Raw genomic sequence first — 7,729 nt, forward strand, 5'->3', positions numbered from 1 at the left:
TATAGATTCGCAGCCAACGATGCAGAACACAATGCTTCCTTCGACCTTACCCCTGATGCACCCTTACGCTGCCAGCGAGCCGCGCGTTCTTGTCCTCGGTGAGTTTCTTTTCTCATGTATAAGTTCAGCAACGGTTAACACTCGCGCGGTAAATTTGCTCTGCGCTACGTAACGTAACCTGTTGAAGATGTCGTCGAAGGTAACGGAGGGTTACGGTAAAGTTAATCGCTGGGTTGCTTACAGAATTGGTATTCATGGGTAAATTATCGCATCGAGATCGAAACGTTAAACGGTGCTCCGCGAATAATGTCGAAAGTTGAATATATCGAAAGACAGATATTTATTTAGATTTCGAATAGTCGTGGGAAACGCTCATTGGCTCGAAGAGTATTACGAGAACCTATATTAAAGAATCGTACGATCCGCCTTTGAAAGACTATGCGAATGCGCTTTGTGTCTGAATTATCGTAGGTACACTACTTGGAAAGCACTTTCATAGGAAGTTAAGGTATTCAAATTTTTCCCAACAAATTTGTTCTGTCTTAAACGAAGAAAGAGACCCAAAGAAAGTAATAACGCGAGAGCATCCTCTTCGTGATCCTTTGTAGGATAAGTTTGAGCTGAAGTTTAATAATGGCACTTTGGCCGCGTCTCGTACTTGGTACTTCGCGCATTCATGTATCCCCAGTTGGTATCTTTCGTTAAATTATGTATCCGCGTCTTAAACTTCGGCGTGATAAAGCCATAAAAGAAATCAAACTCGGATGCTCCGTTTTTACGGCTAGGTTACGCTAGGAGAAAAAGAATACGGATAAGAAATCGTTTTTTTTTTTTTTTTTAATTTCGCGAATCTCATGGCTACACTTTACGGGTCAATTTTCACGTATTCACGCTCTTTCATAGCCGACTCTCGACTGACTTTTTCGCGAAACGCGTAGCTCCACTCGTTCCTCAAAAGCACATACACACTTTGCCCGTGTAACTAAATAGATCCTCACTGGACTAAGGACACCTCTTTAAAAAAGTGTTTCTATAGAATGGCACACTTAAAAGTCTCTCCCCTTACAGTCCCTCTTCCCCTTCCGGGAAATAGGTACAGATCCTGAAACGAAAACTTTTACGAGATTTAACGTATACGCGCTCGACATTTTTAATATCTCTCGCAAACAATATTCGAGGGAAAAGTAATGCTAAGACTGTACAAATTTTGGGATTCGCAGAGGAACGTTAATAACGATTCAAACTCTTGCTCGATGCTCTAATCGTATTCCTTTTTCTAAATTGGATTAAACATTAACATCGCGAATGATACGGAAACGTTGGTGCAGTCGTTGTTTCGATTACCTGAAATTTATGATAGCTGAAATTGAGATCTTCGTGGCAAACGGTGTCGATCGGTTTGACTTCCGAGAGGCCCAATTATAAATGCTAACATTCGCCAGCGCGCAATTAGGATAATCGCGGTTCAACCGTATCGCGTTGGAAGGAACCGAAGTTCGTTCCCAATTCTACTCCACATGCTCTGCAGATTATCAGGCCTACTCGAATATTAACTTCTCGCCCAGCGACCGGCTGTTAACTCAATATTAGCCACCAAATTGCCAATATACGCGGCCCAATGGGTCTTCACATTGAATTCGTATAGGAAATGATAACGATTTCGAGTAGTTTCGCTGCATCGATAGTAGTCTCGATTCCCAAGTGGCGCCAGGTCGAATCGGCGAAGGCATTAATTTTGCTTTCTCGATTAATTCCCAGCGAACGTCGAATTACGATGCCAGGATAAATTATGTTATCAGGTTAATTTCAGGTTTCCTGTGTTCATCTAATCTCTATCCTTTTTTTCATAGTCGAGTCTTTGTTTAACAGTCGAAACGCGTTTAGAGAGTCTCAGAAATTGAGAGGTGTGTTGCAATAAGGAGGATATTTACGTATTTAAATCATTCCTTTTTTCGTGGTGCAATAAGGAGGAAAATTTGGAAAAATGGAGCTATCTCCTTATTACAGCACACCCCTCCATTGTATCTCATACTCCAGACACCACTCTTGCGTATTCCTACTTGAGACGTACGGAGGGTCTCTGCAAGTTGATACGAAAACACAATGAAGAAGTAGGAGGAACTAAACGGTATGACAGGGTGTCCCCAAAATGGCTACGCGCGGCCAATTGACTTTTATTAGACCATGGATAGAGAGCCTACTGTTTGAACGAATCAGCCACTTATGGGGCAAAAAAATAGTCAAACATACAGTCAGTCCCATAAGTATTCTCGTATTAACGCCATTAAACGACAAAATTATTTTGGTCGATTTCTGCAATGAACGGCTCGCATATCACTGGCTTCGGTATTTCAACCACTGAACCGATTGATGCCATCGTCGGCAATCAGCTTGGAGACGCGTTCGTCGATTTTTGCCGTTGTAGCGTGAATTTCGTTCCAGAAAAGCCACCGAAACGCGGCGCGATGAAGACTCAGGCGACCCAGACGGAGCTCCCGGCCGTGTTTCGCCGTCGGATTCCCGTCAGCCTCAGTCCCGGGACGATACACCGAGTGAAAATGGTGTCCCAAGGCGCTCAGACAAACGGCCTCTTCAACGGGAGGAAGTTGACGAAAAGTTATTCGGAGGCTGGCCAGCTGGGCACTCCGCTGGGCGGCAGTCAGACTGGTACCCCTGGAAAGGAAGAAACGGAACACGAACCCCTCCACAGGACGCAGAGCGAGGAACCACCGAGATCGCCTTTCCTCGTCGACACGCCACCTCCTCATGCATCCAGCACCCCCGTCGCTGTGGAGGAAATTCTGACCAACGGAGACATTTCCGAGCACGTGGCGAGCATTGTAAGTTTTTCACCGATTCGCAACTCTTGACAAACCCTGACGCGAGCGTTTAAAGGTTCCGAAGACGTTCCATTCCCATAAGTACCTACAGGTGTCTTCCATTTTGCATGCGACGTAAAACTGCACCCTATCGAGCAATTTAATATATATTTCACGATAGGAAGGTAGTTCTAAAGGTAGCTGATAACTGGATAGTATCCCACTTTATTTGCAATTCGAGCAATCCTCTTGCCTGGTATCGATAAAAACGTTCGAGATCGGGAAAAAGGAAGAGGGACTTTAGAGTTCCTTCTATTTATTTAAGCTGTATATCTTGCAACGTTTCGAGACTTCGCGTATCATCGAATAAACTTCTTTACGACGTTTACTAGGTCGATCTAAAATTTTGATCTCGTAAGCTCCGCGTCCCTTTGTTACCAACGTAGTCATCCTTGAAACGTATTTGTTGTATACTGCTAAGAAGCTGTAGCTGGAGGTAACTCGATTTGCCATTCAAGACTAACTATGAATCAGGTACGACTCCTACTTTCACGCTCGTGCCAAGTTGCCCTTTGTTTGAGAGACAGACACGAATCCGTCTATTTCACGCAATTTTCGTTATTTCGTCGTTACTCGATGCTCTTCTTTTAGTCTACGAAACTATGCCAGGGAAGGTTCGATTGCCTCATGGATCGATCTATCGGTGTTTGCAAGCCAAAGTTGTCAACAGAAACTTAGTTGAACGGTAAAATGGTGGAACTGCTGGGTAGATTGACGTAAATTATCTCTATACCCTTGCTACTCGAATCGAATCGCATTGATTTCGTTACTTGGAGTGCAGGATCGCTCGGAACGGTTCCTCGCGGAGCAGGAATCCCTGTACCTGATATCGCTTTTGATCGAGAGGAGGATATTACAGATTTCAATTTCGCCGCCGATGAAGGATCAGTCTAAAATATCCCGAATTATTAGATTGCGCATTCCGCATTGGATTAAGCGTTCCCGCCGCTTCCATTCAGCTCAATTTTACATCTGAAATGTCAGCATTGTCACGGCGGGCATATCGATTAGGTATTCGACGATTAAGCTTTTCGCTTGAATTCCTACGCAGCCAACGTTCCTGCGAAACCGACCATCCGGAGATTTTTAACGAATTTTTTTAACTAGCGAAGAACGCAAAATCTTGCAAACTGAAAATTATCTTGCTAACCAAAAACTGATTGTCTAATTAATTATACTGATTCCCAGTGTAAGATTTCACAGAATCTCTGGAATCGTATCGTAATTGTTCGTAACGTCGCTGTCAACGCGTTTCGCGAAATTGAACGGAATTAATTTATTTATTTTGAGGGCGTGTTCTGCATAAATCAATGAAGCCCGTTCCAGTAGACAGTCGATTCCACTCTGTTAACAGGGTGGTCGAACAAGAATCAAATTTCGAAGCCATTTATAGCAGATTGTAATGGTAGCGTGATCGAATTACTGTCTGGTAACAAAATAGACGTGGTGGAGAGCAGAAGCTTGTTAGTCTACTATAATTAAAGGACACACGTTGTTGCGGATATTAACTTATTGATCGATGTTTCTCGTTTCGTCGTGCTTTTGCGTCTTTCTTCGATTCACGAATCTTGACAAACATGCTTGACTTACGCCTTGTATTATTTTGCGAACGATCATCTATCCGTGGATGGCATTCGTTAAAGTAGAATTTAAGTTCCGTCTTTTCTAACTATTTATTTTAATTCCATAAACGTCGTCGTATTCTTAAATTATTATTCGCGATATCGCAAATAGAGGAGAAATAGAAAAAGAGTTAGAAAGCCCGAGAATAAATTTAAAAAGTCGACCTTCCTCGAAACACTCGACGCCCTGGTTATCCCCCTTAACCCTGTGTCATTTAGAATTCGCTTTCCCTTCTTTCTCGCAAAGTGGAGCACGAAAGGTAATTGTTCCGAAACTTCTGCCCGCCACTTTACTTTTTTCGCGTCTCTTGTCCAGCCTGAAGATCAACGAAGGTCCATCGACTTGGAGGACCAAGAAATCCTCATAGACTTTAAGCCAGCTCCCGTTTCGCCGGATGCTCGTGTCCTTCTCAACCGGATATCCCAGTCCACGTGGAGGTTCCTACCGTTACAGAAGACGCTTTCCGACGGCGAGATTCGCGTGGAGAGACGCGAGCTCGTAGGCGAAGCTGGCGAACCTAGTTATCCTCACACGTGCAGAAGAAATCATCAGGAACCCTGGGGCAGGACCGTCAGAAGAGCACCCGTCCAATTCTCCTCGACGCCAGAGGAACTGTCCTTGCTCAGGGTCTGTTCGTCCCATGACGATCCCCCCGAAGAGGCGAGTAACCCAACGTTCCGTACGAAACGACCGACCTACAGTTCCGTGGTAAATGCAAACACGCGAGGAGCCTTGCGCGTTTCCGTTGTGGCTTTCTCAAAGTTTCGAATCCTTCGTAGACAACTGAATTTCTAGCGAGTTGGAATGGAATGAGAACGTTCAACGAGACAGTAGCTCCCATTGTTTGAGGGTGTACGGTTCAGTTCGTGCTATTAGACTTTGAATCGTACCGTAACAAAATTAACCTGCATCGTATCTTTCGATAAACAACGTTGTCGCTATCGTCAAAAAGAGTAAAAAGATTATTTTATTAATGTTGTCGCAGGAGTTTCACGAGAATCTCATCCGTCGAGGACTTTTCCGCAAGCGAAGCGTGTCACTCGAGGATGGTGTGCAAGGTTTAGCATCGGACGACTTCATGCTGCCCAAATCGCTTCCTACGTCACCCACGTCGCCTACCGCAGTACCATGTATGAAAAATAATTTGCTTCGTGTGAATTTTACGCTCGTTTTGTCTCTTGTTCTCATCTATTCCCTGAAGAATGTGTTTGTATCTAAAACGTCGCCGCTGTTTCCGATATTCCAGCACCACGAAGGATTCTGGAGGGTCCCAGAGACTATTCGTCGCCGTCGCACCTACTGCGGCAACCTGGACAAACTTGCCCGTTACTTTTCAGTCCTGTAACCGGGATTTCCGGTCTGATCACGTCACCGTTCGCCTCGAGCGACTCCTTAACCAACGACGTAACGAGGGACCATAGCGATGGAATTTGGAACGAGTCACAGGCGACGGTTCTCCAGGCAGACTCGTTGGCTCTTCTGACACCATCCTCGAGGAGGAGACACCTTCTGCTTCTCCAGCACCAACAACGCTCCTCGATGGACACCGAGGCGTTGGATACCGAGGAAATGATGGAGTCGCGACCACCGAGTCCAAGAGTGCGCCTGGAGCCTGTGACGCCTGTTCCGCCGCTGACACCAAGGTAAGAAATCGTACGCTTTGCGTTAATTGCTCAAGTATGCCTCGAGAAAGTTTGAAAATTTCATCGGTGCTTGCGACTTAGTTACACCGCTTACCGAAATACTAAAATACTGGGCGGTTGACTACAAACAAGACACCATAGTACAAGAAAAATAATCGGTACATTCTTGGTGAATCATGCTACTAACAATCATCGTTCGATCGAGTCATTCATCATCTGAGCCGTTCGCTGGACAAATCGATTAACTCCACTGGTCATATAAGAATTGTTACATTACGAACGATTATTTTTTGGCTATTCTTTCTTATTAAATTTATATACCGATTAATGAAAGCTACATCTGTATTTATCCATTCTACAATATTTACTTGAATTCATATTATACAGGGAATTTTAAAAAACAACGTACATTATTTCATCGCATTTCTCAACTTTTTGTTTTACGGAGTCAATCAATTCGTCCAACGAACGGCTGAACCTTCGGCCCCGTGGTAGTGACACTCCGTGTAAAACTCGAAGCGATTTTTAAAGGCAATTACTTCTCAGCGTCGAATCGTCCGTAACGTCGAGCAACGGTAGATCAAGAAGCGGATTCCGTCGTCCGAGTCCTGGACCGCCGTTGTCGCAGCCGCAGTCGCAATCGTCCAGCGAGTTCGGTTTAAGCTTAGCGCGAACGGATTCGGGTGGTCGAACGAACACAGACCTATCCGAGACCTCGACCACCGAGGACTACGTCACTGCCAACACATCCACCGAGACTGGGACCACAACCGGCACCTCCGCAACGACCAGTTCCTGGTCGAGGCCCCCGCAGACGTCGAGCGCCGCGGCGTCGGTCTCTGCGACTGCAACCGCTGCGGAAGGAAGCTCCTTCGAAAGCGCGAGTTCCATTTACAGCTTAGCGCGCAGCGAGGTGAGCTAATTCTTTCTGGCGAAATAATTTCTAGTTGCCAGTCGATAAAAGACTAAATTCGTCGAACAATTTCCCTTAGCGGATGCTTTTATTCTCCCAATATTCGAGTTCTTTGTAATGTAATGATTTCCGGGTCAATAGCCTTCCCTTTATAATATCCAATTAGCGAAGCTAAATACTGCAGCAATGAGCATCCTTTTTCTTCGTTCGACTCCAGATATCAGAGTAGTTCCAGGTTTATTTTTATTTTTAACCTTTTGCACTCGTCCTCATCTCGTTGCAAAATGCGCGAACAGGAATCGCATTACATTAAATAATCAAGAGCCATATGTAAAAACATTCATATGGTTCGTATGTTACGTTATTATTTGCCCCTCGCGAAGCAGCAATCCGAGTTCACGTTTTCAAATAGAGCTTTGCATGGTATTTGCTTATGCCTGAATACGGGACGCAATCTGAGATATTTGTAGCGCGTATATATCCAATGAATACATGTCTACTATTCGTCGAATATCAAATACACGAGCGTAAATAAAGAAACCGGAAGAATCAGGGCAGCACGTATAGTAAAATTTTTACTGGCTCGTAAGTATAATATTGGCGTGACACAGTTCTATTTATCATATCGTCCTTTATGATCGATAAGTACGATGTTCTTCGTACTACCAACG

This window comes from Hylaeus anthracinus, unplaced genomic scaffold (genome assembly GCF_026225885.1).
Source record: "Hylaeus anthracinus isolate JK02 unplaced genomic scaffold, UHH_iyHylAnth1.0_haploid 11985, whole genome shotgun sequence".
NCBI classification, from domain to species: domain Eukaryota; kingdom Metazoa; phylum Arthropoda; class Insecta; order Hymenoptera; family Colletidae; genus Hylaeus; species Hylaeus anthracinus.